Here is a 23,655-nt window from a genome sequence, read left to right as displayed (position 1 = left end):
AAAATTCTGGTAATGAAAACATACTTTGAGAGGAGACATCAAAAATAGGAGGCATTAAAAAAAAGTCTATAGGTGAAAAAGAAAACATTTTGCTATCGTATTCCATAACCTTATTCTAGGTTTCCCTAGCTCAGCAAAACATATTGCTGTGTTTGTAAGCCCATGTCGCCTATTTCCCATTAGTTACTATTACAATTGTTTGTACTTCAATTATTTATGAAAAACTTCCCTACAAAGCATTTGGCCTTGATGAGGAGAGTCATTTTACTTTCAGCTTGAACAGTAACCACTCATGTTTGTGCAATTAAAGCAGAGTGTTTCAGTTTAACATCTCTAACACAAGAGAACACTAAATGTGCCTCTTTCATTAGGGATCAAAGGCAAACTATAGCAATAAACAGGAAAGTAATTTCAACAATGTCATTACAGCATCAGCTGTGCTGTTATCACAGACACATAGCATACAGTGCTTATAGCAGTGCTGGGTGAAAACAGAATGAGTGAGAAATGGCACCTGAGCAGTAATTGGTTTTGCACTTAGGCTCACTACTACATTGTACTTGACCTCATTTGGAAAGACCTCCCATTTGGTTTTTTTGCTGGGTTTTGTTGTTGTTGTTAAGTTTTAATGCAACACCTGACAATTCATCAGTGCTGCCTGTATCTTCAGCATTATGCATACAGTTTGAAAAAATAGATATTCTGCTTATTTAAAGTAATTTCAAATGACACCACATTATAGATGCTTACATCATTTTTTTTTTATACATTACCAAAAAATTAGCTGATCTGCCTTAACAAACGTATTCTGCTCATTGCTGTTTTGAGTAACCTTGAGGTTGACCCCATAATGTGGATTCCCTTTCACTTTCTCTGCTGGCCAGATGCCTATAGAAAAGCCTGAGTTAGCTTTAAGAATCCATGTATTTTCATCTTTTACTGTTTCAGGATACAGGTCCAGTACTCTCAATAAAATATTTCATCAATACCTTAATTTGGAAACAAAATCTTTTAATTTCAACACAACTTCTACTTCCCATTTACTACAGTATTTATCACCAGAGATATATTTTTGCTCATATCCTCAGGGAAGAATAGCTTAAAAAAAATGAGCCAGTGCTCCATAGACATAAAAGTGCACTGATGATCACTGCAGCCTACCAGGCAAGCATCTATCTTACAAAATTCTAGGTCCATAGAAGTGTAATAACATCAATATTAATGTGGGTTTTTTATGAAAAATGGAGTCTTGGGCCATGAGTGCCTTGGGGAGCATGATTTCAAGTGTGTTGCACAGAACAAGGGCATATAAAATGTGTTACTGAAGGTGACTCAGGGACTTCTTTAAAAATATGGCAGTATCCTGACAATGGAAATAATGTTCATGAGATGTTGAATCAGCCTATTTCTCACCTGCCTCACCTTTTTGCTTTCAAGACTGTACCACTTACTCTTTCCTCTTAGACACTTGAGGGTTTATAGAAACTCAAGTCTGTGAATCTTTACTCCAGTCAGACTTCTTCTCTCAAGTCATGCAAAATCTGATTTGAGTTGGTAGAAAGTATAAAATTTTAACAAAAAAACCTTCTGCATATTAGGCTTTCAAAAAAGTAGATTTATTTTTTTTTTAAAAAGGTTCTATCAGTATGGAAAAAAAATCTTTCCCTTAAACGCTACTTGAGTACTTTAATTTACAAACACTAAATTTTAATAGAAGTTATAAAGTAAGTTGAGTCTGTATGTAGTATCCAGTATTGAAGCAGTCTGGAATATTCTTTAATGGGATGTTATTCAGTCCCTTAGAGTAGTTTACTTTATGTGTAGTAGCAACAAAGACCAGAAAACTATGAAGGTTTCCTGTATGAGAGTCAGAAACATTTCCTGTAAAGCTGAGAAACATCATTTCCCTTCTTGGAACATGGAGTTTATTTAAAAATGGAGGAAATTCTGCACAATGAAAGGTGACTTGCTGAAGTACGAAATAATGTCTGTTGTTTGAGAGTGTTCTTCTGAAAGGTAGAACACCTACTAGTAAATGGTGATGCAAGATTAATCACTACAGATAAAGAGATGTTTTTATAATCCAGATTTAAAACACCCAACTTTTTGATGGTTACTGGAAGTATAATTCATTTTACTTCTGGATTCTTCCTTGAAAATTAACTATTCCCCTCCCCAGTATTCAGAAGAACCTTTTAGGATTCAGCTTAGGAAAAGATATCTTTAATCACTTTTCTGCTAGATCTTGAAATTTTAGATTAGTTTAAAAATCTGTGGAGTTACCGGTGGAGCCAAACACAAGGCCAGGCTAAAAGAACAAGAATATCAGGATGTTCTGCAACATACACACAAGTTCTTGATTATGTTTTAGACAGGTTTTAGTTATTTTATTAAGTTCTAAAAGTCTTGAATTATTAATGTGTCTGCTTCTCATTGCTAGGATATCTTTATAAAAGAAGCAGTTTACTGAAGAGTCTAGGTGTTTTTTCTTTTTTTTTTTTTTTTGATTCAAAACTCTACACTTCTGCAGAAACTTCATTTGAATCCTTCTTAAATTCAGTTAAATACAAATTACTGTAGAGTCCTGACTTTTTGCTTTGCCTATACAGTTATTTCTGTGTTCTGTTATGCAAACTAACAAGCATCAAATGTTTGAAACATTTCCTCACAGCAACACTTGCAGTCTGTAAATTAAAGACATGAAAATCTCAGGAGTATTTTTAATAACGCTTTGATTATTCCATTTCATCTTATGCTTTTAATTTTCAAGGTTGTGCAGAAACAGCAAATGACCCAAGAAATGAGAATTTAGGTCAATCAAATTTATAGTTGGCAGACCTTTAAGATTTAGTATGCCAAATATTGCAAAATAAAATATAGATAAGAATTACATTAAGTTAGAGATATTGAAATATCAAATAAGCGAGGACTTAATGGATTCAATGTACACTTCCAGCACATTATGTAGCTTGAAAAGTTCCCAAGATTCTGTATAACTCTTTTTTCTTCTTTTATTTTTTCTTTTTTCTTAAGCAGACAAAACTTTGAAATTACATTAAAAAAAAAAATCTGTTGAATTCACCTCTGGTTTCAAAACTCTGAGAGCTATTATAGCAGAAACAGTAAGGTTTATTTGCAACAATCTTTCTCAAGAGTCTCAGTAAAACAGGATGAACTGGTTTTAGACATTGTCATCTTAAGAGAAAATTAGACCTCATCCCAAAAAGAGTTTGATCATGCAAATGTCAAACTTAAAAATAGTTAAGTAACTTTTTTCAGTGGAATGTTTTGGAAAGCTTTTATATGGAGGAGCAGGTTTCTAATTTTGAAACGTTAAAACTACATTTTTAAAGATCTTACACTCAGCACCTGAGAGGCATCGTACATTAGAAGGAGAACTGCAAAGATAAAGGTATATATATATAAAAAAATACTTAGCCAATATTAAATCTGAGTCAAAGTCAGTCCAAAGCTAATTGATCTTGCCAAAAATGTTCTGGAAAATCCACAGTATTTTTGCCCTGGTGATGTTTAGGGAAGGTAGAGAGAAGCCTGGCTCATAAGAAATTTAGGTATTTAAGTGTACTCCTTGAAGCAGTCATGAAACCTTCCTTATGCCGCTTTACCCCTTTTCTGGCAGTATTTGGAAGTAAAATTTCCAAGGCATTATGGTGTTACATTTGTTCAACAGTATCTCAGTCATCTGAGAGGTGAGAACTTCATGCCTAAAATGAACCGAAACCTACCCAAGACTTCTACGTGCCACGGTGCTCTGGAGCTGATAACATTGTCACAGGACACCTAACACATGTTAACAACCAAGTATCATTCAAACGTCATACAGTTCTCTAGTACATTTTCAGATGGCTGGAAAAGGAAATCATTATACCTCCCTTTTATCTAAGACATCTGGTGGTTAAAGCGTGTTAGAGGTAGGCTTCTGTGCCCATCTGAGTGCCTTAACCAGACAAAGTAATGCTACCTCATATATATATATATATATACACTATGCTTGCTTAGAGAATCTCAGAATAAAAATTCAAGCAGTAGCACAATTTCAAAGAACTTAGAGCATGCTTCTCATCAGATAAGGCTGCAATGATTTATTAAAATATTTTACACGTTTAGTGTGGGAGCCCCCTCACTGGGCTTCTAGTCAATTTTGCTGATTTTACACTCATTCTGGTGGTTGCTGGTGTAACAACTGAATATCCTGACTTTGTGTTCAATAGTACCAATTGGAAACGCATGAAATCTTTTTCACCCTCTTCAACTTCAACATTCTAGAGACATTGACTCAACACATACGAATGGATACATTTTTACGTGGGTAAGTATCATTTATAGACATGGACAATCATCTTAAACAAGAGTGAAGTGCTATATTGTCTGTGTTGCCTGTTCCACTAAAGATGTTGTCCAGACATCTTGGAGCTTTTTTGGCTAAATAAGAAAGGTGTAAGTATTTTCAGGTTGATGTTAAGTGGACAGAACTTGGTTTATGTGACCAAGTTATGAGTGAGTTTCTTACATGGTGTTTTCTCTGCCAGCTTGCTTTAGGTGGCTCATTCCTCTAGATCACTTGTGGAGCAGTCATTGATCAATGGACTTCTATACTTTTATGTGAGGCACCTTGACACCTCAACTTTGGTTGGTTTGGAAATGAAGTCCTTTATGGTTTGCTACCATGGGGTCACACAAAAAGCAAACCTTCCCAGCTGTTGAGCCTTAACACTGCACTTTTTATTGTTGTAATTTATTTATTTATTCATTTATTTTTAGGGAGGGAATTCTGCATTCCTATTGCCATTAGTTCCTGCCCCAGCAATGTCATAGAATGTCAGTCTTGAGCTCCAGAACAGTCCTGTCCTGTGCAGCCATGGGCCTTACTGTCCTTAGTCTATCTGTCCTCAGGGAGGTGCCTGATGACTTGGGACGGGGCTGTCCCTGGCTGCCCCCCAGACTACCCTACTCCCTGGCTGGGAGCAATGGGATGGGCCCTGGCTGCTCAGGTCCTGCTGAGCCACTATCCCTCCTGGGGAGCCCCCTCCATTCCCAGGCCCTGGCACCATGACAGATTTCTACGTTTATTACCTTTTATTGTCCTTACTAAGGAACTGGTTTCTGATTCTTAAGACCTTTCCCAGTTAAGTCCTAGAACTGCATTTTGGTTTTTTTGCATTTGTTTTCTGTAATATCGTCAATGAAAATTCCTGTGATAATATTGAATATTATGCCAATACTGACAAAAGATTTGAAAAGACAATTTTTCTTCACAGAATATTTTAAATGCAAGCCATGTGAACAAGGTACACTGAGTAGTGTGTATAGTGGATATATGAGAATACTATAACACAACAGCTGGATAAACAGCAAATATTTTATTTACATGTTCAATCTGGTAGTCAGCAAAATCCTGCACTGGTAGAAGCAGTGTGTTCTTTGACTCCAAAATAGATTGGAAGCTCATATGAAAAGCAAACTAAACATTTTTCAGTTCTCAAAAGGCAAAACAAGCAATAGGTAAGAACCCAACTCTAAGCATCAGAACATTAAATTTCTTGTGTGTCAGAGCTAGAAACACAACAAGATTTTGTCATCCATATTCGCATTCATTCCAAACAAATATCAGTCAATTGATGTGGAAGGAGGTAGAGGGAAATGTCCTAAAGAAAAGTGAAATGCCTTTTAATAACTTAAAGTAATAAAATCACATATATATTAGGGAACAACCACATTTTACATAGATTAGCAAGAGAATGGGAGCAACAAAACATGAACATGTTTTTAAGTCATGAAAAAACCATTGGAAAAATTTTCCTTTACAATTCAAATTTACCAGAATAGTAAGAGCTGGCTTTGATAAATGAAAATAGTAAGATACTGAATCCATTTCATTCTGATGTAAATTGATAGAAGGGAAAACAAACAATTTCTGCACTCCACACCCACTCAAAAATAAAAACAAGAAAAAAGGAGAAGTAAGCCTAGTAAAAAGGAGATATTGAAATAGAAGACAGTATTCCTGATGTTGAAATGCATATTGATTAGTGGGTCCACCTCAACGCCAGTTAACACTATGTAAAACCAAAACCTCAGATGATGTTGACTGCTACAATAAGTTAGCTTCAGTTGTGCTGGGTAGTTAGCAGGGGTGGAATATCTGTTTCCTATGTTCTGTCTGACATTTTCTTATTGCAGTAACCTCTGTTTCTCACAGTCAAATGGAGTTTACACAGAATTTAGAACGCAAAGTATTCATACCCCTACTTTGTTTCCTGGAATTTATTTCCTGTCCCAGTGGTGCAGACTTTTACTAAAACATAATTCTGTAAGGCAAAAGGTTGACTCACAAGGCAGGAGCAATATTAGCCACACCTGAGTACAATATGATTCCTTGTGCTCATGGCTCTTTTGTTTTTCAAATATGCAGGTCCATGCACATGCGTAGACAGTCACTGCGTGAAATACAAAAGCCAAATCTCTAATTCAGGTACAGATTTTAAAGCAAACTGAAAGAAAGTTTTCCTGTAAAATTCAGGCATTTAACACTGTCCAGTCTGACCAAACACTTCTAGTTCCCCCCTTATGCGACTGAGAAATTCCCAGGTTCTTTAAGTTTCCAAATATTATACAGAATTTAACAGTTCCCCTTGATATTGAAAGGGGCTTCTCTGATGTATAAAATATGAAGAAATGGTGTAAGACAGAACTGGAGAAGGAGAGAGTGTGAAGAAATGTCTTATATTCATCCTAATTTTCAAATCATTGTTTAAAATACAGCAAAAGAGTTACCTGAGAATCCAGGTAACCGTGATTTACAGTAACAAGTGTAACTGCCAAATATTAGAAATATTTATAAGAAATTACAATAATCAGAATTTATCTATTTATGAATTTATCCTGCTTGTCAGACAGAGCGCTGGTGGGAACGCACTGCCACCCAGGTCTCAGGCTGCAGGCTGTGCCCTACTCTTATGCCTCTACTGGACAGCAGTAGTGAGCACACCTGTGGGAGACATGGCCAAGCAGAGGAAGTCCTCTGCTTAGTGGCAGAGCTCTGGGAGGAGGTGAGTAGGTTGAGGAGTATCAGGGAGAGAGAAAGAGGGGTAGTACTCCAGTAAGGTACTGGAATTGCACCTTATCTTCCCTAGCACAGGCCCAACAGGCAGACAGAATGTGGAGGGTTCCCTATCCTCACTCCACCTGGCTGAACGCAGTGATTTAAGGGATAGGGGCCAATGGGGACAAGTTCCTTCCTGGTGCAGCAGGCCTGTTTCCTCTGTGATTACCCCACTTTCCCAAGTGCCTTTGCATAATAGGTATGAGGCTCTGCAAGCAGAACTGAACAGTAACGAGGACAATGGTGCTTGGAGGTGCTGCCCAGGTTAAGTTGGTCCACTCCCTGCATCAAAACCACTTCTGTAAAGAAAAAAAAGATGGGTCATGGTCATAGGAGATTCCCTTCTGAAGGAAGCAGAAAGCCCAATATGCAGACTGAACCCATTTCTTAGGGAAGTCTGCTGCATCACTGGGGCCAGTGTTAAAGATGCGAAAAGAAAGCTTCCTACCCTGATACAGCCCTCAGATTACTGTCCATTATTGATTTTGCAGGCAGGCAGCAATGAAGTTGCAGCAAGAAGTCTGCCGGCAATCAACAGAGTATTCAGGGCCCTGGGATGACTGGCTGAAGGATTGGGAGCATAAGTAGTGTTGTCCTCTACCCTTCAGTTCCAGGGAATGATGAGGGAAGATATGGGAAGAGCCAGAAGATCAATACCTGGCTCCGAGCCTGGCAGAATTTGGGTTTTTTTGATCATGGGTTGGTCCATGTGACACCACGCGTGTTGGCAACAGATGGGGTACACCTGTCTCAAAGGGGCAAAAGGATCTTTGTGCAGGAGTTAACAGGGTTCATTGAAAGAGATTTAAACTAGATTTGGAGGGGGAAAGGTATAAAACCATGCTCGCTAGAGAAAAACCTGGGGGTGGCATGACAAAGTTTGAGCAACAGTGTGCTAGTGATGTCCTTCAGTCGCCATCTCAGTGGAGGTAGCAGGTGGAGATCCATGTGGCAGAAAAGACAAGAGTTATGGATGTGTTAGAAACTACAGAAGTGCCTGAGAATGCTCATGTAAGAGTTAGAGACTCTCCATCAAAAAAGATGGCAGGATCAATTCCCGATGCACACAGCATAGGCAACAAACAGGAGTTGGAAGCTATTGTGCAGCGGGAAAACTATGACATCATTGCCATCACAGAGTCATGGTGGGATAACTCACACAACTGGAGTGTTGCAATGGATGACTATAAACTCTTCAGAGGGGGTAGGCAAAGAAGGAGATGCACTGGGGTAGTCCTCTAAGTTAAGGAGTCTTTTGATTGCCTAGAGCTTAATGACGGTGATGATAAGGTGTTTATGGGTAAGAACTGGAGGAAAGGCCAACAAGGCAGATATCACAGTGGGATTCTGTTATAGACCACCCAACCAGGATGAAGGAGCAGACAAAATATTCTATAAGCAGCTTGGAGAAGTCTCATGATCACTAGCCCTTGTTCCCATGGGGGAGTTCAATTTAGCAAACGTCTGCTGGAAATACAATACAGCAGAGAGGAAAACTCTAGGAAGTTCCTGGAGTGTGTGGAAGACAACTTCATGACACAGCTGGTGAGGGAACCAACTAGGGAAAGCACCCACGCGACGACTGGAGGCGATCTTGGGCATAGCAATCACAAAATGATAAGAGCTTTTAATTCTTGGAGAAGTGAGGACGGGGGTCAGCAGAACTGCTACCTTGGACTTATGGAGGGTCAGCAGAATTGCTGCCTTGGACTTATGGAGGGCAGACCATGGCCTGTTTAGGAGCCTGGCTGACAGAGTCCCTTGGGAGGCAGTCCTGAAGGGCAAAGGAGCCCAGGAGGGCTGGACATTCTTCAAGAAGGAAATGTTAAAGGCACAAGAGCAGGCGCCCCTGTGGGCGGGGGGGGGAGCCAATGGGGAAGAAGACCAGCCTGGCTGAACAGAAAGCTTTGGCTGGAACTCAGGAAAAAAACAGGAGAGTTTGTGGCCTTTGGAAGAAGGGGCAGGCAACTCAGGAGGACTACAAGGATGTTGTGAGGTTATACAGGGAGAAAATCAGAAGAGCCAAAGCCCAACTGGAAGTTAATCTGGCTACTGCCATAAAAGACAATAAAAATTTTTTTCTATAAATACACTGGCAACAAAAAGTAGGCTGAGGAGAATCTCCATCCTTTATTGGATGCAGGGGGACACAAAGTGACCAAAGATGAGGAAAAGTCTGAGGTACTCAGTGCCTTCTTTGCCTCAGTCTTTAATAGTAAGATCAGTTGTTCTCCAGGTACCCAGCCTCCTGAGCTGGAAGGCAGGGACGGGGAGCAGAATGAAGTCCCCATAATCCCAGGGGAAATGGTTAGCAACTACTAAGTTGCTACACCACTTAGACACACACAAGCCTGTGGGGCTGCATGGGATCTATGCAAGGGTACTGAGGGAGCTGGCAGAAGTGCTCACCAAGCCACTCTCCATCACTCATCAGCAGTCCTAGGTCACCGGGGGGGTCATACTTGACTGGAAGTTAGCCAATGTGACACCCATGTAAAAGAAGGGCCAGAAGGAGGACCTGGGGAACTACAGGCTTGTCAGTCTGACCTCGGTGCTGGGGAAGATTATGGAGCAGATTCTCTTGAGTGCCATCACACGGCACATACAGGACAAGCAGGTGATCAGGCCGAGTCAGCATGGGTTTATGAAAGGCAGGTCCTGCTTGACTACGCTGACCTCCTTCTATGACAAGGTGACCCACTTAGTGGATGAGGGAAAGGCTATGGATGTTGTCTACCTGGACGTTAGTAAAGCCTTTGGACACCATTTCCCACAGCATTCTCCTGGACAAACTGGCTGCTCATAGTGTGGCCAGCAGCATCGGGGAAGTAATCATTCCCCCTGCACTCAGCACTGGTGAGACTGGACCTTGTTTTGGGCCCCTTTCTACAAGAGGGATGTTGAGGTGCTGGAGCATGTTCAGAGAAAGGCAATGAACCTGGTGAGAAGTCTGGAGCACAAGTCCTGTGAGGAGTGGTTGAGGTAATTGTGGTTGTTTAGCCTGGAGAAGAGACATCTTGGGGGGACCTTATTGCTCTCTACAACTTCCTGAAAGGAGGTTGTAGCAAGGTGAGTGTTGGTCTCTTCTCCCAAGTAGTAAGCGATAGGACGAGAAGAAAAGGCCTCAAGTTGCGCCAGTGGAGTTTTACATTTGATATTAGGGAAACATTCTTCACCAATAGGGTTGTCAAATGGTGGAACAGGCTGCCCAGAGAGAAGTGCTTGAGACCCCATCCCTTGAGGTATTTGAAAGACACGTAGATGTGGTGCTTGGGGACATGTTTTAGTGGTGGACTTGGAAGTGTTAGGTTAACCATTGGACTTGATGATCATAAAGGTCTTTTCCAGCCTAAACACTTCTATGATTCTGTAAGGAATAAAAGGGCATTTTGCTTAGAAACATATTCTTCGAGAAAGAGCTTTGATTTCTAATTATATTTTGTAACCTGAAGAAATATAAAACTGCTGCTAAGTTTACCTTTTTAAATGCTCAAGAGTTTGCCATGTATTTTCATTATTGGTACTAATGAAAGTAGGGGAAGAAAATTTTTTTTTTCCAGCAAAGGCATGTAGACAAAGTTAATTTCAAATTACTCTCAGAGAAAGTAGGATTTTACAGGCTTATTTGTAATAACTTAATTATTCTTTAAAATGCACAATTACTCTCCATAAAGAGAGAAAAAGATTTTAGTTTTTTAGAATCTAACATTTGTACCTAAATACCACTACAAGCTGATTGGTTTTTTGCATTTGTCCAACAGATGATTGTTTGTTTGAATTAATTGTAGCAATTGAGGGGAAATTCAGAAAGGAAACATAAAATAACTTGATGAGTAAAATGTTAGGAGGTATATGAAATCATAAGGAGGAAAAACATGAATTTGAAGTGTTTTGAAGATATTTCTATACAGGTGAATTTTTAGACATGTATCCCTTTTGATGGGCTATTTTAAATTCTTTTAGAGTAAAAAATCAAGCAAAATGAAACACAGAGTATGTAAGAAATGGGACCTGAACACCCCATGCTCTACCACCTTTGTACCTGATGCAAACATTGTACATCATGAATATGTTTGTACGCAGCGTTAGTTATATTGTGGGACACAAATTTTTGTAAGGTGTTTCAAAGCAACTTTTTTAATACCAGAATTTGCTTTGTATTTCCTGGAAATTTTCAGCAGAACTATTCACTGTTTTGACACAAACCCGCAAGTTGTTTTTTTTTCGTACTTGTTCTGAAACTTTATATATCAGCAATAGAAGTAAAGAGCAAATCCAGAAAATAGTCACCTCTTCTAACAGCAGTAGATGGTTTCAGTCCTTTATCATAATCATCTCTGAAATGGAGTATGTAGAAATCTGGCTTGTTATGTGCAAACTATTTCTTTTGCCTACCTCTCTATAAACTTAACCTACTCTTCCATTCATACCTACCTTTTAGCAGACCTGTTCCCTGCTAGTGAAAAAAACCAGCATAATACAATGGACACTAATACCACTGTCCAGTGAAAACTAAATTATTCTTTTGTATTTAGAGAAATTTCTCATCATCCCCATGAGAAGATTGTCAGATAACACCACTTCAACTACAAACCCATATCACATTCTAGTTAAATAAGCCGGATAATCCATAGTTTAGAATACATTTATGGCAGGTTTACAGTTATTTTTTTAAATCCTATGCAGTTAAGTTTTCAAATCCTGTAGGCACTAAGAAAAAGATGATAGTCCATCATAATTCTGTTCCTGAAGCAGAGATTGCAGTCCAGACTGATGTCATGATGAAAGGGCACATTATATCTTAAATAAAAAGACTAGGGTATAAAATGGCAGAAATGTTTCTACAAAATGTCATTGTCATCTCTTTTAATATGTTTCGATGAATTGTATCTATTTCTGAAAACAGGTCACTATATGAAGCTGTATTTAAAATTTATCTTACCGTTCCATAGCATTATTCTTAAATAACTATGTCCACTATTTAGCAGGTGCCAAAATACCTGTTTAGTGTTCAATATCAAAACTATCATGTGATAAAGAAAGATCAGACTTTTGTATATATACATTTGACTCAAAGAACCCCACACTGAGCACATTGTGCCGTTGATTGGATCTATTAATGATGGAAGGTGCTGCTTACTTTCAGCAAGACATCAGAATTACTCAGGATCATTAATAGGATTATATTTAACCACTTACTATGCTCAGGTGCTTACAGTGACATAAAACAATTATGAATGACACATTGAACTACTGAAAGTGTGATGATAAAGCCAATCTGTCATTAGCAACATACATTTTGTCTTTGAGCATTACTGGATTGTATAAGTTTTCACCATTTATTAAAAAAAGAATTAATAACATATCAGTGTCAGAAATGAAAATTATTATCTGTTGTTCAAGTAAATCTATAAGTGGATGGATTTTACCCCTGAAGTTTGTTCAAAATGTAAAGTACTTCTCCAGACTCATTTTACTAATGTTGAAACACATCTGTAAAAACCCAAGATTTTTAACATAAACGGTTCTGCCCACCATACCCCCTAAGTTCATATGTCTTAGTAGTGATGGAAGAAATGTAAATTGAAACAGAATTCTTTGGCTTCTTTCTTTCATTTTGGGACACAGCTAGATTTGAGAGTAGATTTGCAAAACTAGGGGAAGATCATCATTAGTCCTTTGGGGATTAAAGAAGAAAGAAAAATGTTTGATGACATTTTTTTATTTTTCTTGGTTGGTTTGGCTTGATTTTTTCCACAGTCTCATTAGATCCCATTAGTATGAAAGTTTTATCTTAACCTTACTCCAAGTCTGAAAAGCTACTGTATGAACTTCAGAGTTTTCTTATAAGACCTTGAGTTCATGTATATAAGAGAAACTAACATGGCTTTCATTGTAAGACAGAACACAGGGAGTAAATGACAAAGGTTGTAAACATAAAATGATGGAACAATTAGCCATATCAAACATTCCTTTTGGGCAGATAAGCTGATTCATAGCCCTCTGGAAGACTATGGAAATTTATCAACTTACTTTAGCAGGTTTCAGATTTTTTTGATGAACAAATTGAGAATTTGCTAGTGCACTTGTTGCACTAAGTAGAAGAGTAATTTTTTTTCAGGGATGAAACACATGAAATCTAGGATAGGTAAGATGACTTAGCTACTACTTACAAATTTCTCTACTTTACAGACTGTTAGGGAGTGGTAGAGTCTGCTGGATGACATCTCCTCTGACCTTCAAATAACTGCAGTACAGTTGAGGTCAGTGTTCATGGCGTAAAAGGTTCTTCTAAACAGAAGTGCTACAATAAATCACATAGGAATAGGCATAGTAAACCAGATCTGCGGTTCATTGAATCCATTATCTTGTTTCAGTGGCCTGCAATAGTGGTTTCAGAGGAGGAACAGCAAGATACACCATTTATTTCTCAGAAGTGTAGGTTGTAAAAGTTAGCTTTTACTCTGTCTTCCCAAAAGCATTCTCCCTGGCATTTTGAGAGACTGAATAAAGTGCCTGGCACATGCACAAGATCTGTAAAATCTCATTAGACCTTATTTGTACTTTGCAATGAAGATGTAATTAAGCTGCTTTGAGTCAAATGCTGATTCTGAGCTGAGCTCTTCATGGCTGACAATACCTTATGTTTTGGGGCTTTTTTTTTTTTACTATTAATAGAATTTGGGAACAGCTACAAAGAGAAGACGTTATGGTTGAATCAGAAGTTTGGGAGTTAAACTGCTTTTGAATGCTCTGAGTACTACTTTAAGCAAAACACTCTCTCAGTGTTTTTCTAAAATAACCTGAGTCTAAAATTTAGTTTAAGTAAGTCAAATTCCCACATGACACAGCTTTTTAACAAATGTAATACTTCTGGAGGTATGCATTTTAACCATGGAAAGTACTGTTCTGATTGCAGAGCCAACACAACCATGAGAAAAAATGTAGATTCTTTTCTGCAAGCAGTTATGAACAGGTTTCCTATCCTAGTTTCAATCTGAAAATAATTAGTACCAATGGAGGTGGGGGATCCAGAAACAGAGTTTGACTTCCAAAACTGAGACAGCATTTGAAAGTCTGAAAGCTGCTAGCGAGTGGAAGAAAACTGAATAAAATTAATCTGAGAGCCATTGTGAGGTTCCAAGTCGGCCTGTCATTCTCACTTCTTACACTGTTACTTCTTAGAGTATAACTGCACCTCACATTTTTTTATTCCATAACATAATAAAATTTTCTGACAACAGGGAGTGAATAATTTGCCTAGCAATTTCACAGGGAACACTCTTGAAGAAATACTTGTAGCAGAAGAGTTTACAGAATTTGCTGCAATTATTTCCTTGAGCGCCATATGCCTTTTCTATCTCCACTGTAGCTTTATTGGTAAATTAGAAAGAAATAACCAAAAGCTAGACAATACATTTGTTGGACTCACGTCCTTTCATGGTCTAACTTTGTTACAAGACTGATAATCATACCGTTGTTCCTTCTCTTTCATTCAGAATATTTAGGGGAATAGCTATAATTGTGAGCAATTGGAACATTGGTTGTTGTGCTAGCACTTCATTCTGGCATTAACAAAACTTATGATTTAATGGTATCTAGTGGTTTCAACATGCTTTGCAGTTTTTTCTATCCCCTTCCATTAAAAAAAAAAAAAAGCGTATTTCCACGCATATGATTGTCAGCATCTTGTCCAAACCTCTTAGCTTTATTTCTGTACAGATCACTGCTGACTGCTTTTCAACACTTTGATAGCTGCTGCCTAATTCCAGCTATTGCCAGTTTTCCTTATCTCTTGTGTCACATATTACTTTCACTGTTGAAAAGTCTTTTGGACTGGAGATAATTCATAATTTAGCACCAAAAAGTGAGAAATATTTACCAGAGGAGTTTGGGTGGTTTTTTTCCTCGTTTTCTTCTTTTGTTGTTTTGTTTTGTTTTGTTTTATAAGTTTTATGATTCTCTAATGCTTTCTGCAAAACAGATGACTGAACTGTGAGTCACACATCTAGGAGGGAATAACTCAGGCACCTGGTTGAATCGGTGGTCAGTGGGCCAATAATTTATTCTTTCCTGATGGACATAGTACTAAAATATTTATCCACTTCCAATTCTATTTTAGGTAAGATGGCATTTGGTCACTCTTGGAACCTACCTATTCCCAGACATTAAATATACCCACAAGAATTCTTTATAACATCATCAAGACTTCCTTGACCTATATTTAGATGGAAAGATTGAGATAACTTTTAATTTTGCCATTACTGCTTTCTTTTTTCTTTTTTTTTTTTGTACCGTGTAAAAACTAATTAGAAAGTTGAGTAGCTTTGCCTGAATAATTTTCCTGTTCCTGTTTGAATTTAAGTGATGGATGTAAACTCTGATGTCCCTTGATATCTTGGAGAAATGGTATGTTGGAGCATACATACCTTAATATAAGGAACGGGAAGGCAGAAGTTGAATCATTTATTGTACAAGTTAATGGTATTTTTTTTTTTGGAGTGATGAATAAATCATTAAATTTACAATGCTTTATAGACAATAAGTTGTCTATAAACATACCCAATGTTTATTCCCCCAAATCAGGCTAGGGACACATGCTGAGCACTGCATCAGCATAAGTATACTACACGTCTTAAAAAGATCAACTCTTCCAAGCTGCTTTCAACAGGCATAATCGAAGTGGCTACCTGATAATACATTAAGTTCTGTGACATCATTCTGTTTCCCTCATTTCCCCCTGATGACTGAGACGTTCAGATTAGATAGGATTTTAATATCTATTACAAAAGGGAAAAAAAAATAAAATAAAATTAAAAAAAAGCTAACACTTTCTCTTTTCCTAATCCTGTATGACTTATAAAGGACATGGACAAGTTTTTCTTTAATATGTTAACTTTAAAACAGAGGAATTTCTTGATAAACTACAAATAGATATAAAAAATTATGTAGAGCCTGTCTGTTGGAAGTTAGTACCAAAGTTCTGACTGCCTTCAAAAGCATAGTATATGGTCAGGTGTTATGGAGAGCTTCTCTGTATAGATGTATGTGGTAAAGTGAGAGGCTGGGCAGGGGCCACTGCTAAGGAAATACGGTGAAATGTAACATAGGTCAAATCTTGCTAGTTGTTTTCTTTTAATGGAAAGTTAAAAAAGAACTACATTACAGACCACTAAGAAGGTGTTCAGCTGATCACATCTGTTCTGCACTGTGCACTACAAAAGGGTGCTGAAGGCAAAGAATAAAAAACACCAGTCTTTGATCTGGCATTTGTTTGTCTTTTCTGTTTTCCTCCATCCAGAAAATTGCATGTGAATAAGCATTAGACAATACATGGTTAAAAATTGGAAATTCTAATGTTTAGAAGGTGATTCAGGTAAAGTTTACATGTTCCAGTCAATTCTTTCCAAATGCCACCCTTGAAAACACTTTAGGAGTAACGAGTTTTCGGAGACTCTATAGCTGGTTCAGTCATAAGACTTCAGGACATTTTAACTTTTAGGCAATAATTTCTCTGGGAAAAAAAAAAAGAGCGAATGTCCATCACATGTACTGTAATGAATATTTAAAAAAAAAAAAAAAAAAAGTAAAAATAGTGATCCACAGATAACATTCCTGTTGTAATTTTAATATTCTAGAGTAAATTGATATTTAGCTTAGAGAATTACTGTCCTTTTGTGATGGCATCAAAACATGAATTTAACATTCAGACAGTAATTTCACAACAGTGATTGTAGAAGGATTTATGAGAGATGAAAGAGCAGAATTGTGTGTGAGAGAAATTTTTCATTGAACTTTCCCTGTTTAAACAAGTTCTCCCTTGGTTTAAAAAAATTATATATGAATTTGTAGAAAGTAATACTTGAGCAGCTTAATAATCATAACAACAGTATACACATATACAATGTTTTGCTCCTTGCAGCAAATAAGATGACATTACACATCCATGTTGAATTGTAATTGAATATCTGTGCAATCTCACAGGAATTCCAAAGTACATTATTTACGTATTTATCCGGCAGTATGGCTCTGGGTTGAAAAGACAATAATATCGTGCTAATTTTCAGCTGAAGTATGTTACGTAATCTAGTTCATCCTGCAGTGTACTTATTCCTGGGGAAAATTATTTTTCAGTGCAAATCACCAACCTAATGACTTTCATTCATGCTACATGGGAGAAGTAGGGGATGCTTAACTATTTAAAGATTACATTTGTCAAATACTAAATTTTTATATTTGAATTTAGGGTTTTTGCCATCACTTGCATTTCTTGTTTTCAGCATCAACAGCAGTAGAATATGTGGCTTTCTTCTACAGAGTAGCTATTCTAATTTCTTAAAATACGAGAAGGGAAAAAGAAAGCAGAGCAATCAGCAGTTAAATCAGTTTGAGAGAGATTTTTTGGCTTTCTTTTGTTTTAAATTCTAAATGAAAAGGAGTCAGACATAATGTTAAGAAAGGATCTAAGAATCAAAGAAGTACCTTTAAGATATATTTCAAGCTATATTTTGTTTACCATCCAGTTTTACTGCATTTAGTGCATTTCTTCAGTGAGAAAGACACAGTTTGCCAGGAGTGGAGGCACACTACAAATGGGGAGAAGAATTAGTTAGATGACTGTTTTAGGTTTTGTCCAGAACTTTAAAATTTATGATTCTACACTTCCAAAATAGTTTCCACAAATACTAGCTTGAGAAATTTCCATAAGAAAAAGTAAAGCAAAGTTTCCCTTGGAATTCTGTACCTCCAGAATCTGGCTGTTATAACAAAACCCCAAACACTTTTGAGATCACCATTATCATGGTACTTAATTAGACTCATTATTAGCAAGAACAGCAATGTTTTCTTGAAAAGGAGGATTACATACTTTATCCAGATTATTCCATACTGGGGCAGGAGGAGGGAAATATATATTTATTAGATTTGACCTAAAGGGAAACCTTTTCCATGAGAACACTGATATCTCACACCATTTCTTTTATTAAATTCTCATTTAAAACAGACACTGACTTCATAAAACTGATTCTTTTTTTTTATTTTTAGTTTGTTTTTTATTTCAGTGGCACACTCTAAGTAAGACCTCATGATGTAGAATAACTCCATCCTCTGCTGTAGCCAGATTACAGTGTCATTTTAGTTTCATTTACTGATAATGCAGCATTCTCTTTATTTCACACAAGTCTTTATGTGACCTCCAAGTTCTGTGTGTATTTAAATCTGTGTATCAATAGCTACAAATATTTTTAAATAACACCATTTTTTAAGGAGCTTGAGGTACAATTAACTTCCAGTAAGACAGAGTTTATGTGACTCTTCCTTTTCCTTTTACTATGGCTGATGGGACAATTAACAGTATTAAAGTTTAGATACTTTTCGTGTTGTCTAAACAAGCCTTTCTCAAAAATAAACAAAGTAGATAATACTTCAGAGAAATTGCAAGTTCTTTGCTAAGCCAGGTAGATTTGTTTTCATCAGCCACACTGATAATTTTGAAAGGACTTTGTGGTGAAAAATAGCAATTACAAGATTTTCCCTTCTTCATTGTTTTTTTTTTTTTTTTTTAACAGATTTTGAGGCTTAAGATCAGAAGTCTGTTTTGACTCGTACCAGAGAGTTTCAGAAAGCAGCAAACACCACTTCCACACTTTTGGAAGCAATGAATGCACAAAAGAGCACAAAGACTATTATTTCATATTTTACATGCAAAAAGAAGATCCATTAACATCATCCAAAAAACACATTAGCAAAGAGTAAACAACAAATTAAAGTCTCTGAAAAAGATGTATAACATTGGTCTTTCACAAACAGGGATGTTAAGGTGACAGCAAAATAACCAAAGATCACCACTGATGTGCTTGCTTTGTAATTTCTGGGCATTTCCATGTGAACTATAACCATTATACACTTTAAAATGTCACCCTTTACAAAGTTTGGATATCCTAAAGTCATTGAGAAAAGCAAAAGACACAGAGTCACACCCAACAATGACACTTTTTGATGTCTGGCCGATGACCAGAAATGAGAGGCATCGTGGGTTTCTTGCAATACCTTTGTAGTCCTTCAGATCACTAAAGCATTCTGAGAATAGGCCATCTCAATAGCACTGGATTTTTCCTTCATCTTTATGAAACATTAATTCAATCTTCGGCTTGTATAGGATGGCCAATTGGAAGCAGAGGAGGCATGTGACAAGAGACCAATATTACACCATGTCTAAGAAAGGATGTATTGGTGATCCCTCAATCTACACAGCCATAAGATTAAATTCAGTAATGGGTAAAACTACTGGAAATGCTAGTCACTCAAGCGATGGAGGGCAGATATAAAACTATAATTTGATTAAAAATAGCAAGCATGGATTCACGAAAGGAAGATACAATACCTAAGAATTTTCAAAGAGCAAGCAAAGAATCACATAGGGAAAATGTGTATGTATTTTTCATGTAAATTTTTACACCGTTCCTCACACAATTATATTTCTTAATTTATATACTCTGTATACATTCTGTATACATTCCTAACATAACAACACGGGCTTTTTTAATATATATATCATGTTTGGAGGGGGAAAAATATTTAAAAGTTATTTCTCCTTCAGGAACCAGGACAATCATAAAGCACATTTCTTCTGATTTAAAAGCAACCCTATCCTTCAGTATCTGAGTGGAATTAACAGCCATTTAAAGGCATTTGACATTTAAGAACCTCCGTTGCCTGGTTTAGATCCAGCAACCAACAGGGCACACCAATCAAGTATTAATAATCAGGTCTTCCTTCAAAACGTAAAATAATTGAAATACAGTGCATCACATAGAATATTTTATTTATTTTTCTGTAGGCATATTCATTAGTAACATCCAAACAGGCTTCTTTTTGCTGCCATAGCTCTTTGCTTAAACTCTGGGTATCTGAACTGTATCTTTGGAAGACAACAGCCTCAGATTATTAAACTCTCATTTTGGTGAACATAATTTGAAGAATTAAAAAAGACCCCAAACCTTTCAATATAATACCCTGAGACATCCTACCTGTAATCCATTCTGTTACAAAAGAGAATTTTCTCAGTGCTTTTAACTCTGTAACTGCTCTTTTTGTATACAGTCCTTTCCCATACACATTCCCTACAAGTCCTTTCCTCACATCTTTCAAGGCACAGTACAGATGAGGTCAATCACTGGTTTCCTGGCAGAAGTTGTTATAACTCCAATAAACTGCACAACACCAGTACAATAAATCAATACAAATTAAGATGTCTCATGAACATATTTTTTTTTTAAACAACAAGTAAAATCAGTTGCTTAGCAGAATGGAAAGAGAGAAGGCAAAGGCCTCGGAAATTGAGTACTAAAAGAATGGAAAACAAAATGCAGTGATTGAGACAGAGTGAATTGATAAGTACATTTGACTCCTCAAACATTTGCTTCTTTACTGCTATTCCTAAGAACTACTGAACATCAAAAGTGTTTTTAAAAAATCCTAGAGCAACTAAGTAAAGGAAATAAGTAAGAAAAAAGAATCTAGTGGTGAAAAGAGTATCATTATATATAAACCTTATAGTTTGCTTTTTTTTTTTTCAGGCAAGATTCTAGTTTTAGAATTTACTTTCCTATGGTGTTTGGTCTCTTATCACAAAAAGAGAGAAAAAATATATAATATATACAGATGCAACAGCCATGTGGATGAAGCACTGCTCAGATGTTTTAAAAGCAAGACTGAAGATATTTATTGCATGCTATCTTTAGAATCAGACACCATTACCCTGAAAAAGCACAAGCCAGAAGGTAAATGTAAATGTAGCATTAGTAAATTGCTATTTGGGAAGCCTGAAAAGAGCCTTTTCACCTTTAGAAAGATTGTGTCTCTTTATGAATTCACTCATATACACATACAGCTATATAAACTTACACATATACATATATGAATACCTGCATATACATATGTATATTGTGACTACACAGATATGCATATTTGGTTATAAACATACAGTTTAATACTTATGTTTATTTCTAATCCAAGTTCTGAAGCTCTCTTCTCTCTTCTTTTTCTTCCACTCTATTTCTGCAAATAATTGCTTGTCACATACCCTCCACCCTCTGGGAAACAGCACTCATGATTTTGATGAACTATTGTCAATCGTTCAGATGCATTATTGTGTCTCCCTGGTGTTTTTATGAGTTTTTGGTTTAAGTCTGTTTGAGGTCAGCTCAGCACAGGTTCAGCATCATTAGAAAAATCACCTTGAAAAAGGAAAAATGTAACTTACATGAGTGACATGCAACCTTCAGAACATAATTCTGAAGCAGCGGTTGTAAATTGACCAAGAACATTTTAGGTAAAACAGAGCTATGAGGATTTGTACCAGATGAATAGATAAGCTTAAATTTTAATATTTTTTGTGTTTAAAAGTGAAAAGAAGTGAGATTCACTGTACAGAGCAGCACATGTACAAAACAGTGTTGAACTTTCTACCAGCTAGTTGTAATGTAATTATATGTGGTAGAGTTTATTTTGTTCTTAAAAGGAGTCAGTTATTCCTCATAGTTATAATTACTACTCCTGTGGCATCATCAGGAAGCAAGTCAGAGAGAAGAGGGTCCATATGGACTTTTTATTGAACTTCTGATATGCTTTGGGATGACGAAGTCTTTTAGAGTTGTGGAAAAGCTGACATGGTATTTTTTTTCAACTGAAATGCTAGAGAAGCTTTTCACATCTCAGGGTTTTATTCAAATGGGTTTTTTTTTCTTCCAGTTTTCTATCGTCTTCAGATATGGATCTCTTCTTTCAAGCTTTTCACATCTCAGGGTTTTATTCAAATGGGGTTTTTTTTCTTCCAGTTTTCTTCAGATATGGATCTCTTCTTTCAGCCTCTCTGGACAAACCTTACTAGAATTTAATGATTAATATCATTAAACCTTTGTCTTTTTGGGGTGGCCTCTGAAAAGATGTAGAACATTTGTTAAAACAACATGTGAACTGTGACAAGTAATACCTCATGTTACAATGGCTCTAGTTTTGGTTGCCTTACATGTCATCTGTTTCCACAATTGAAAAGACTGGATCATCTTTTATTTTCCTAAGCAGTATCCAGGCGTAGCTCAAAGGTAAGGCTCCTGTCTCACTCTTTTTTCTGCATAGAGAATTCTCATCTCAAATTGTTAATTTGTTCTTTGCCTCCCCTTTGTTCTGTAGGGAATTGAGCTATCAAATTCTTTTTGCATGATGCATTTCTCCTATTGAATTTCAAAGTTTGCAATTTCTCATCAATAAGAAGGAAATTAAAAGACTGGTGTTAGCTTTTTTGTTTCTGTGACTGAGTAGTAAGCAGCCGGAAATATGAAGGAATAAGTACGGATTTAGAGAAAGTTCATACCTTGTGTTGTGGTTTGACCCTAGATGTCAACTAAGTACCACACAGCCACACACTCACTCTCCCTGGTGGGATGAGGGAGAGAATCAGAAGAGTAAAATGAGAAAACTTGTGGGCTGAGATAGGTAGTTTAATAAGTAAAACAAAGCAAAATCAAGGTTTTGTTCACTACTTCCCATTGTCAGGCAGGTGTTCATTCATCTCCAAGAAAGCAGGGTTTCATTACACATAACAGTTACTTAGGAAGACAAAATACCATCACTGTGGACATTCCTCCCCCCCCGCCCCTTCCACCCCCCCGCTTCTTTCTTATTCCTCCCAGCTGAGCATGACATCATATAGTGTGGAATACCCCTTCGGTCAGTTGGGGTCAGCTGTCCCAGCTGTGTCTCCTCCCAACTTCTTGTGCATTCCCAGCATACTCGGTGGTGGGGTGGGGTGAGAAGCAGAAAATGTCTTGACTCTGTGTAACCACTGCTCAGCAATAATGAAAACATCTCTGTATTATCAACACCATTTTCAGTACAAATCCAAAACATAACCCCATTCTAGCCACTATGAAGAAAATTAACTCTACTCCAGACAAAACCAGCACATGTAGTCCCTACTGTTTAATAGATAGAGAAGATAGTGGTGCATGAAAATACCTTTTAAAGACATTTTTCTACTTTTTGTTCTTGGGGTGGGTGACAAAAAAGGTTTTAAAAGAACAGAAACAGCATTGTGGTTTAACCCTAGCCAGCAATTAAGCACCACACAGTCACTCGTTCAATCTCCTCTCCTGATAGGATGGGGGAGAGAATGGGAAGAGTAAAAGTGGGAAAATTCATGTTTTGAGATATGAACAGTTCCATAATTGAAATAAAATAAAGGAAAGTACTAGTAATATTACTAATATTACTAATATTACTAATATTAATAATTTTAATAATAATAATAATAATAACAACAACAACAATAATAATAATAATAATAAACAAAGCAAATGATGCACAACGTAATTGCTCACCACCTGCTGACCAATGTCCAGCCAGGCCAAAACATAGTCTAGGAGTCTTGGACAGAAATCTGTTTCTAAGTTTTCACACATCCCCTTCACATGTGAATTTCCCTTCCCTTCCCTTCCCTTCCCTTCCCTTCCCTTCCCTTCCCTTCCCTTCCC

This window comes from Egretta garzetta, unplaced genomic scaffold (genome assembly GCF_000687185.1).
Source record: "Egretta garzetta isolate BGI_Z169 unplaced genomic scaffold, ASM68718v1 scaffold175, whole genome shotgun sequence".
Classification (NCBI taxonomy): Eukaryota; Metazoa; Chordata; class Aves; order Pelecaniformes; family Ardeidae; genus Egretta; species Egretta garzetta.
The sequence above is the reverse complement of the archived record's forward strand: the minus strand, read 5'-3'. Positions refer to the sequence as shown.